At 39.8% G+C, this 11,871-nt stretch overlaps 1 long non-coding RNA gene across 1 annotated transcript; it reads right to left on the minus strand.

Annotated features, from left to right (window-relative positions):
* Window positions 1–7,616: 7,616 nt before the first annotated feature.
* On the minus strand, window positions 7,617–11,238 carry LOC144282931 (uncharacterized). Its single transcript, XR_013351340.1, has 3 exons — window positions 10,199–11,238; window positions 9,633–9,755; window positions 7,617–8,179 (listed from the first exon to the last, which is right to left on the minus strand). It is a non-coding gene; the product is annotated as an uncharacterized LOC144282931 (long non-coding RNA).
* Between the last annotated feature and the right edge of the window lie 633 nt (window positions 11,239–11,871).

The following is an 11,871-nucleotide window of genomic DNA, read 5'->3' on the forward strand; positions in this document are numbered from 1 at the left end:
GTCTCCTGACCATCAGAGAGAGGGAGGGCTCTATCTTACTGACATCACAATGCTGGGGGCATTTCTGCTCTACTCTTCTGAACCTAAACCTACCTGATACAGAATATTTTGCTCACAGGTACCCACCTAGGCTTCACCTTTCTTAAAATGAGCTTATTACATTTAGCACTAAACTTGATCATTCCTAGGTGTTCCCGATCACAGTCTTGGAAACTACCCTTTACCAGGTTACGCAGTACAAGAAGCGAGGAGTCACCCGGAATTCCTCCCTCTTCTTCACATTCACTTCTCTGTCCCGCAGGAATCTAACATTCAATTGCTCAAAATTGAATTCTTCATCCTTGCCCCAAATCCTTTTCAAAATCCACGCCCTGCTTTTTCCTGCTTCAGTTGCCATTTCCTCGGTCACCTTGGTCAAAAACTGACAATGATCCTGGCTGGGATTTTAATGCTTCATGTGTAACCAGAGACCCAACCCAAGTGCTTCTCCTTTCCCAGCTTCTACTTCCTTTTTTTTTTTTTAAGATTTTTTTTTAAATTCATTCACAGAGAGAGAGAGAGAGAGAGAGAGGCAGAGACATAGGCAGAGGGAGAAGCAGGCTCCATGCACCGGGAGCCCGATGTGGGATTCGATCCCGGGTCTCCAGGATCGCGCCCTGGGCCAAAGACAGGCGCCAAACCGCTGCGCCAGCCAGGGATCCCTCAGCTTCTACTTCCTAAAATACGAACTTAGTCATATACTCAGTTGTTCCCTACGGTCTACAACACAAAGGTCTCACTTCTTTATTTGCTGCATCAGATTGTGTTCATCCCCTCCTTCCTAAAATATCCCAGATGTGAGTCTCTTTCATCAAATCATACCACTTACCATCCTTTTTGTAACTTCTACAGATTTCAGGATTCTTTCCTTTCATCTGTTGAATATTTAAGTTTCTGGCTCAAGGCTATTTTCCCGCCATAACTTCTGTCTTTGCTCTTGGCCATTTCAATATTCATGCGGATGACACTTCTAATATCCAGGCCCATCAGCTCCTAGTGTATCAATTATACTTCTTTTACCAGCTTTTTTTAGTGGTTGCCCTAGAGTTTCTTATACACATTTACAACTAATCCAAATCCACTTTCAAAAAATACTATACCCGGTCACAGTGCACATTCCTTATAATAACCAAGTTTTCCTAATTTCCTTCCTCCTGTCCCTTACATTATTGCTTCCTCTCAAATCAATGTAATCATCAAATGCATTGATGCTATGATTATTTTGAACGACCTATTTTTACTTAGTTAAGAATAAGAAAAAATAAGTTTTTAATTTACCTTCACTAATTCTTTCCCTAATGCTTTTCCACTCCATAGGTAGATCTGAGCTGCTGCCCTCTATCATTTTCCTGTTCTCTAAAGAACTTCTTTTAAGATTCCTTGCCAGAAAGATCAACTGGCAATACATGATCTGATTTTTTTTTTTTTTTGGTTTGATAAAGTCTTTATTTCTCCTTCACTTATAAAGGATAATCTCACAGGCTATAGAATTCTAGATCGGTGTTTTTGTTCTTTTTTTTCTCTCAACACTTAAAAATTTCCCCTTAAAATTAAAATTTTCGCTCCACCCACCCTCCTCTCATTTGCATGGTTTCTGAGAAGTTGATACAATTCTTATCTTTGCTCCTGGATGGTTTTCATCCTCTGACTTCTTTCAAGATTTTTTCTTTGTTTTTGAGCTTTTGCAGTTTGAATATGATATACCTGGAGAGAGCTGTTTTTTGGATGTTCTCTAGCCTTCCTGGGTCTGTGGTTTGGCATCCGACACTGAGGAAACTCTCAGACATGACTGCTTCAAATATTTCTTCTGTTCCTTCTCTTTTTTCTCCTTCTGGTATTTCTGTTGTTACATGTATGCAACGGCATCTTTGAGAATGGTTCTACAGTTCTTGGATATTGATATATTTTTTTCATTCTTTTTTCCCCTTGCCTTTCAGTTTTGGAAGTTTCTATTGATACATCCTCAAGTTTTGAGATTCTTTCCTCAAAGGTATTTGGCCAGATATTATTGACTTCTGTTACAGTTTATTTTCTCTCTAACATTTCCTATTGAGTCTTTCTCAGAATTTCCATCTCTGCTTCCATCCCATCTGTGCTTGTTGTTGTCTCCTTTTTCTACTAGAGCCCTTGGCATATTAATCATAGTTATCTTGTTAGTCTGATGATTCCAACATTCCTGCCTTATCTGACTCTGGTTTTGATGTTTGCTCTATCTCTTCAAACCGTGTTGGTTTTTTTGTTTTGTTTTGTTTTGTTTGTGTTTTTGCCATTTTAGTGTGCCTTGTAATTTTCTTGTTGAAAGCCAAAAATGACATACTGAGTAAAAAGAATTGCAATCCATAAGCCTTTAGTAACCTGATGCTGAGGTGTTGTGGGGAGGGGAAGTATTCCTATGAATAAATCTCAGTCTTTTAGTGAATCTGTGTCTTTGGATTGTAAACTTCACCTGTTAGATTTCTGTGCCCTGCCCCCCTACAGGGGGACAAGATGGTTATAGGGGGATGGAGTTGGGAATTGACCTTCTCCCAGGTCAGTGTGGCTCAGATAAAACCCCAGCAGGTCAGGCTCAAGTGAAGTAGATTCTCCTGAAGGAAGTCCTGCTGAAGAATAGAATACTGTGGCTATTTTCTTTTTCCCCTGTTGGAAGTATGAGGGGATTTTTCTCCAGTCTTCACTGTGAGAATCTGGTAGAGTCTCAGAGGTAAAACTCACAAAAGTATAGGTATTTTGCCCTAAGACTGGATCCAACTGGTGTTTTTTATTTGTTTGTTTTTATTTTTGTATTTTAACTCAGATTTTTCCACACTGAGCTTCCACCAATTCATCAAGTACAGATCCAGTTTTCATACCCCAGTACTGGTTCCCTCTAAGACTTCCACTAGTGGCTCTGTGGTCCCATAAGTTACGATTTCTCTGTGTCTGCCTGTCTGTGTCTCCAATTTTGCAGGCAGCAGTTTGCCCTGTGACCTCAACTTTGACCAATCAAAGAAAGGTTGTTGGTTTTTAGTCACCAAACTGAAATGAGTGGAATGCAATGGAACAGAATGGGATGACAACTTCCAAGCTCCTTCCGTGCCAGGCCAGAAACCCAAGCAATCCATTCTTTGACTTCTTCAATGACTTGTCTTCCACCTCATCTCTGCTAGTCATATCCACAGCTTATCTCAGGCTTTTTTCAATACCAGACGCTGGAAAACTCCTAAAAATCTTGGTTTAAAGTATATCACTTCAGATCTCCACTTTACAATTTTCCTTTACAATTTCCTTTACAATTTCTTCTTTTACAATTCTTCTCAATTCTTTACAATTTCTTCTTTTTTACAACAAGCCAACTCCAAAAACATCTTAACTTCTCCAGGACCTAAAATTAATTGATTACATTTTTCTCTTTCATCACTGACATATGTTCAATTTCTGGCTCATTACAGGGTCCATCCGTATAGTGACTCTTTTTAAGGAATATCTATTCCTTAAAAAATAATAATAATAACACTTCATAGCTTTGATCAAGACTCAGGTGTTATAAATCAAAGCAAATGAATTCACTTTAAAAGTTTTGTGCTTTAAAAGGGCAGCCTGGGTGGCTCAGCAGTTTAGCGCCTGCCTTCAACCTAGAGTGTGATCCTTGAGACCCGGGATCGAGTCCCATGTCGGGCTCCCTGCATGGAGCTTGCTTCTCCCTCTGCCTCTCTCTCTCTCTCTCTCTGTGTCTCTCATGAATAAATAAATAAAATCTTTAAAAAAAAAAAAAAAGGCCTCCACTGAGTATCTTTGCATCTTTGTAATGACTGCACCACTTTGGTGCCTGCACTGCACCCTATTGAGGCATCTGTCAGGACACCTAATTGTTAACTGTGTAAGTATTAATGTCAAGTGGTTCTCTCCCTCTGGGTCTTGATATACTGGTGAGGCATGATATATGGTGGAGATCTGCAAACTGATTATTACTAATAATAAAGTTACTGGAATTTGCCTTTGCTTTATTTAAATTCTAACACCTTTAAGAGAACTTTTATTTATAAATGACACTTTCATTTCACTACACTCATTTAAATGATAAAGAAAATGATGTAGTAATCTTCCCAAAGACACAGTGCCTAGAATATCTAGGCCCGACATTTTCCCAGTTTCTTCGAATGTCATTAAAATAACTGAAGAACAGTCTGTTCCTTTTCTATTTACTAAATTATCTAAAAACCTATTCAGTCCTGAACTTGATAGTTTACTATGCATGTGAGACTAAATTTGCTAGTAAACTAAAGATCCTTTTAGAGCACTATCAAATTGGTACCATAAGTATTATTCTACTCAAAATAATTCTTATATTTCAGCTTACAAAAGTAATGGAATGGAAGCATACAAAGTTGTGCTTTTTCTTATACTTTGCTAAAGAAGGAAAAAATAAAACAAAACAGTCATTTTTATAACTTTGGGTCAGAGCTCCTCTTAACTCACTGTGCCTTGAGAATGAAGCAATTGCATTGAGTCTCCTTGTTCAGCGTGCTGAGAATACTGCAATCTCTCCCGGGGTGGGTTAATGGCAGGCTTGCAGTTTTAATTCTCAGTTGCCTTCCTTTAATTCATTTGTTGCCATATTGCTGGAATTTTTATGGTTTTAATATTTAATAATAGGAAAGCTTCTTCTTTCATATTCTCTTCAGACAGCTGTCTGGCTCTTCTAAGTAGAGTATATAATCATCAAGCATTTATTGGCTCATACCACCAAATGGATCCTGAGGATATCAAGTAAATAAGCCATCTTGTGAAAACAAAAGAAATATGCTATGGAACTCTGAAAGCCTAAAAGGAAACCCAATACTATTAAACGTGGTGCTTAGTCTAGAATCAATTCACATGATACCCCTAGGCCATACCCTCCCATAAAAGCAGAAATAAATAAGTGATGTAAAATGAAAATATAATTGTACAGCTTTCTTAAAAAATAATTGTGCCCACTTAGTGTAAGAAGGAAAGTGTAACCTGCATCTCGACATCAGTGGCAAAAGTATTTAGGGGGATAAGTCACGAGATAGAAGTTCCTTTAGTTTGGAGACTCATATCATTATTTATTTTGTAATTCCAGAGCTAACATCATTGCTGTACATAGTGGAGGTACAATAGCCATGAGTTAAGAGGCACTATAACAAAGTGGTTAAGCTTGCACACTTAGGTTAAAATTCCAATAACATAACCTACCAGCCGTGTGACCGTGGACCAATTACACACTCTTCTGACCTTCAATATTTATACTATTGAATAGAGGCATCAACACATCCTTTTTTTATCTTCATCATGCTCATCATCACAATTAATATATTTTGTCTTACTATGTGCCAAACACTCTACCAAGCATTTTCTATACATCATCTCATATAACTCTCAAAGCTATACTGTAGAGTATGTTTTATTGATGAGGAAACTGAGACCCAGAAATGTTACGTCATAGCCTCAGACTCATATAGACAAGGAGAAGCAAAACCTACACCGGAACTGAGGTGAGTCTGAATTCAAGGCCTGCCCATTGATCCAAGCTATGAGATTAGATTTTAGAATGCACATTAAGCTTTCTGGCACAGGCAATGTCACAGAGTAAGTGCCACACTAGATGTGCCCAAGGTAAGCCCCTACATTCAGAGTTTTATAGTGAAGGAAGGAAGGAGGAAGGAAGGAGAAGGAAGGAAGGGAAGGAAGGGAGGGAGGAAGGAAGGGAGGGAGGGAGGAAGAAGGAGGAAGGAAGGAAGGAAGGATAGGAGGAAAGGAGGGAGGAAAGGAGGGAAGAAGAAAGGAGGAAGATAGGAAGAAAGGGGGAGGGAGGAAGGAGGAGGAAGGAAGGATAGAAGGAAGGAAAGAAGGGAAGGGAGGAAGGGAGGGAGGAAGGAAGGAAGGAAGGGAAGGAGGGAGCAGGGAGGGAGGGAGGGATGGAGGAGGCACCTGTCCCCAGGGCTCAGGGGTGGAGGAGGCACCTGTCCCCGGGGCTCAGGCCTGGAGGAGCCACCTGTCCCCGGGCCTCAGGCCAGGAGGCACCTGTCCCCGGGGCTCAGGCCTGGACACCTGCGGGGGACCCAGGGTGCGGAGGCTGTGGAGAGAAGGGACACCGGGTCCAGGTTTAGCAGGAATGCGTCCCGCGGAGCTGGTGCAGCCTCAATGCTGCAGCGGGGCCACCAGGCAGCCCTGAAGACCCGACGGGTCCCTCAACCCCATCACCCACAGGTGGCCTCGGTGGCCGGGCCCCGAGCTCACAGGAATCCTTCAGGGTGGTTGGGCCATGCATCTCCTTAGCTCAGAGATTTCCTGTCGATGATTTTCCATCCACAATCCCCCCACACCCAACCCTGATGACATCATTTTAACTTAGTTTCCTCCTTGAAGACTTGTCCACATCCTGAGACACTGAGCTGAGCCCTGAGCTGGGGACAGGTGGGCAGGCTGGGCCAGGAAGGTGGCCACGGAAGCAGGCTCACAAAAATCCCCCAGATGCTGAGGTGTAAGGAGCCCAGACATAAGGCAGCAAGCCAGGCCACCTGCCCCGGGTGTGGGCGGGGAGGGCGCCTTTTTATGACAGTCGCCTGTGACCCATGAAGCATAACCAGACCCCATCACCGACCCTATCACCAGTCCTCCCTCAATGGTGAAACAATAGGTGCTGTTGCAAGGATGGAGGTTCCCTGGTTGGCTTCCAATAGAAGCCCAACCCTACAGGCCCTCAGGGGCAACATGTGGGGACCCCCTCACTCCTGAGAGCTCTCTATGCATCTTTGCTTAATAAACTTCTAACCCTTTGCTCAGTCCCGTGTGTGGGTGACATTCATTCTTCAACTCCTGAGATGAGAACCAGGCTCTCCTGTATCAACACCTCAAGTCATGAATTTTGGGGAGACACCGTAGCCCCTAATACATGGCATAGGCACTGCATCGGGCCCTGGTTTCAGAACTGGTACCAAAGGCCTGTGCGGGGCTTCCCCTCTTTCTTTTCTCCTGACGGCCTCTGGTCTTGGATGAAGGCCCACTCTCAGGGGGAGGGCAGGACAGCAGGCCACCCTACCAGGCTACACTTCCCAGTGGCTTTCTTTGGCTCAGAGTTTTTTATTTATTTATTTATTTATTTATTTATTTATTTATTTATTTTTGAACATCTATGAAAATATGATTTACTCAAATCAATAGTTTGCCTCATTTTACAAATTTCCTTGGAGGTGATGGAATTCTAGAAGCCTGGTGATCACAGTACATGTAGAGAAAAGAGAAAATGGGCCAAGTTACCCCCGGGCTTCGGTGACATGATCTGTGCAGGACCCGTAAGCATCAACTCATTTCCTACAAGTATCTGAGGGACTAAAAGGGAAGAAGAAAACAGAAACTGCATCTCTGATTTCAGAAATCTTCATTTTGAGCCTCAACAGCCTTTCCCCTCTGGGAACAGGCAACTGTGTGCTGTGGTTGCCGCAGCTGGTCCTTGTAGCTGGCAGAGGATTTGGGCAACCATGTCTCCTTATCTCAACCCATACTCACTAATTCATAGAGGACCCAGGTGTCTGGGAAATTCAGATTTCCATCCATTTGCTCATCAACCCCGATGGCAGACCAGCACCGTTCCACGGGCATCACCTCCTGGGTTAGCACCAGGGGGAGTCCATCTGGTTTTACTTTATTCCTGGAGTTTATGTATGCTTCTGTGTTTGTGTGTGTATGTTTACCTGCCTCATGCTTTCCGATGCTAAGACAGGATAACGGGGATTCTTTGTAATGGAAAAAGAAACAAACCAAAAAAAGCCCAAAAATCTGTCCAGAGGCCAGAGGCATGAATGTATTGTGTATATTCAATAATAAATACAGAGTTGGCAAAGGGGAACAGATAGGTTGTTCTTTGGAAGTGCTCCTAAGGGCTCAGCTCTGGGCACATTTTACAAATCACTGATCTTGGAAGTGCTGCTGTTAAAATAAATGAAAATCTCCAGTGAGTACTGGTAAAGCTTTTCTCCCTTGTTTCTCATCAGAGGCAACATCCAGAAAGAGAGCTGGGCTCCTCTTGGACTTGCTGTAGAGCTATTTTGACAGATTTTGCTTTTTTTCTTCGTAGAGTCATTGTTCTTGCCTTAATTATTATTATTTTTTTTCCACCACTGTGGCTTGGCATTTCTTCCTGCAGCACAGAAAACAAATTTGCAGAGAGAACGGTCCATTAATCACATTGATCCTAAGTCGTTAGCAAGTGTTAATTACATAAGAACAAAAAACTTCAATGCGTCCTATCACTAATCATAAAAACCTCTGCAACACTTTCTCTGACCACTGACACTTGCTTCGTTTCTGTCGTCATACGGCTGTCTTATATTGTATTTGCGAAATAATTTAAGTTCTAAATCTCAGCCTCTCCTGATACAAACGGTTTCTATTTCTCCTGTGGGCTATTTTCATTCATTATTTCCTTTTGCATTTGGCTATTAATATTACAGAGGTTACAGACAGCTATTCCCCGATAAAACAAATTTTAATTTTAATAGCAGAGGTTTCACTCTATTGGGAAAACTTAATTAATCGTTTAATTGTTTCAAATCAGGCAGGTCCCTCTCTTCAAAACCTCAAATTGTAGAATTGAAATGAATATTAATCTATGCCTTCTTCTGTGTTAAATCCTTGAGAAAAGTCCAATTAAATAATCATTTTGTTAAATATAAAGATATAATTGAAAATTACTGGTGGAAGCAGCCTTGAATCTGTAAATACACACACACACACACACACACACACACACACAACTGAAACACTGGGAAAATCATAAAAGCTGAAAGTAAATTTTATTCCTCATAAAAAGTATTTGAATGATTTGCACTTTGTTTATTTTTCCCATGTGAAATGAATTTAAGTATACTAGTCATTCGTTTCTGATACAAATTCAAATAAAAAGGATTGGATGTTGTATCATTCTTTTCATTCCTATCTGATTAAAGCATCTTTGGTTTGCTGAATTTAATATTTTATCTGTTCCTTCCTTCTTTCCTCCTTCCTGCTTTCCCTTTCTAACTCTTCCTACCATTTATTTTTCTGGTATTTTTCCTTCACTTTTGACCTTTGCTTTTTTTTTTTTTTTCTACTCTTCTTATTCTCCTTAAACGATTGTGTTTTGCTTTTTTTTTTTTTTTTTTTTTTTTTCCATTTTCCCATTCTCACTTCCTCTGTTGTGGAAGTTCCTCTCTTTTCTCAACAATTTTTTTTCTAGTGCTTTCTACATTTCCCTGACTTCCTCTCTCACTCTCCCATTTCTATCATCCTATAATATAAAATAATACCAAGGTTTTATTTACCCTGGCCTCCCTGTAATGCATTATTACTGCCCTTTCTCTCTCTCTTGTCCCTGAAATGATTATTTTTTTGTACCGGCTTTTACAATTCATTGCCTAGGAATATAAAATTCTGATAGGTAGGGATAGCATCATTAGTAAAGTCTGTGTAATGTTTAGAATGTCATGAGTGGAGAATAAATCTTGAAGTTTAGCAAGGGAACTCCCCACCCCCACTACCAATCTGAGCAAAAGACAAATTTACCAGAAATATTTTTTTAGGCTTCATTTTACAATCCATATGCAGTTACATACCTTGAAACAAGGTCTTCTAAGATTCTTTTATTTTCAGACTTCTCTTTTCTCTGCTCCACGAACCATGTAATAACAAAACAAAAAACCACAGAAGGGCGTCTAACAACTCAGGCACTAGCTTTCCTGCAAAACAAGGAAGCCAATTTTATAAAAGAGGGAAGAAAAAAGAAGAAAAAGAGAGAGAATGAAGTGGGGGGGGGAGGAAGAGAGGAAGGAAGAAGGAAAGAAAAAAAGAAGAAAGGAGAGGAAGGAAAAGGGAAGGAAGGAAGAAAATGGGGTGTCTGTGAGGTTATGAAGAATTAAGCCTGGAAATGTTTACATCTGGAAGCTTCCGATTTAGGGAAATAAGTTCTTTTTTTATGAATATGCCTGGTTGTTAAATGTTCTCATTAGATAGATTGTGGTCAATGGGAACTAGATGAAGCCAAAGTAATGGAATCTAGAGGAAGGCTGAGCCTTTGTTTCTGGCATCTCTGTGAACAGGCACTTGAGTCTTCTCAGTTCAGGTGCTGGGTTGAAAGTAGTGAGCTCCTGAAGCACTTGTATTATATACTGTTAAAACTCACCTCTGGTGTTGTGTCTTCATTGACCAAACCTTAGGGACTCAGGTACTCGTGACGCTGAGGATTCCGAACACGCAAGGAAGACAGTGGTCCTAAACGTTCCTGGTTATTAGAGGAACATGAAATCCTACTTGATTCATTGCCGATGAAGTTTGGTAGCTTAAAATATGTATGTGATCCAAAGGAGAGAAAACAGAAACAATTTAAGGAAAATATGTTATTGAAGAGGTTACTCAACACCGTGTTTATAAAAAAACTCATTGTTTGCCTGGATTTGTCATGTGTTAGCCCTAACTGTAATTTTAAAATTGCATCGATGCAACCAGGGATTCTATGCCCTGGATCATCACCAGTACCAGCAACTCTGGGGGCCCATGATGATGGCTTGCTATCATCCCCAGATACAACCTTGATTCTTTTCATAGACTTTATCCTGCCCATATTCACGTAATATAAAAATAAGTCTAAAATCTAAGGTCTATCAGCGGTAGCAGGAAAGAACAGGACCAACAGTTTTAGGAGTTTTTGTTAGATACTTCTTAAAGAACAAAAGATAATAGAGGTATGATGCTGATTTTAATGGGTAGTGGTACAAGGATTTTTTTTCTTATTTTATACATACGAAATAAAGTCTAATAATCTTGGTGTCAACAGGGGTACAAGAAACCAAGCACGCAGTGATAAATAGGATTTCATTTAAAATTACTCAGATACAAGAAAGTTGACAGGGCATGTGAGGCGGGAGGAAAGAGTTATTGACTCTGAGATGGAAAGCACAGAAGACAGATTAAAATAAAATTAAATGGAGAATATGAGTGATATATAACATAGTTGTCTACTTTTAATGTGTTTGTGCATAAATACTGGAGATAAAATGAAAGTGCTGTCTAAATGTATACCGCTGTTAAAACAACACTGAATATTTATATTGCTGACACTGTCTATATATATAATTTAAAAATTATAACATCTGAAAATGAACATGCAGTTTTACAAAATACAGTCATGCAAAATACATGCATTGCAAATACATATATGTGTGTATTTCAGACGTAGATTACATCTCGGACATTACATTTTATCACTTATTTTATTTTCTTATACCCCTTGGCTGGTTAGAGCAGAATAGTTGGGACAGAAACAAAGATATTTCAAAAGATTGTTGTCTAAATTAGGTAAATAAGCCTCCAATTTCATAAAAATCATGTACACAGACTTAGGCTTTTATTCTGTGATATATGAAAAAACAACAACAACAAAGTAAGCACCTTCTCTTACCTCTGCTGTATCTTTGAAGACAAGATGGACAAAATGAAATTATCTGTTACTATATTTGCCAGGAGATTAGAAATAAAATGCAAACTATTAGTAATCTCAAATATGGGTAAATATCGAGGAAACAGATACAATTAAGCACAACTACAGTCTCCATAGAGATTAATTTAGCCTGGTAAATTAAAATTGTGACTGGGTAAACCTATTGACCAGAAATCCCACATCTAAGAAGCTGTTCCAAAGAGATAGAGTTTGAGAATATTGTTATATACACACCAAGATATTCATATTAGCTTTACATTTAACAAGAGATCTAACTGTTCATCAATGACTTATGATATACCTCAAATTATGAAATATCATAGGGTCATTAGGAAGAACAATTACCTCTTTATTTACTG

The sequence above is a fragment of the Canis aureus genome, chromosome 14 (genome assembly GCF_053574225.1).
Source record: "Canis aureus isolate CA01 chromosome 14, VMU_Caureus_v.1.0, whole genome shotgun sequence".
NCBI lineage: Eukaryota > Metazoa > Chordata > Mammalia > Carnivora > Canidae > Canis > Canis aureus.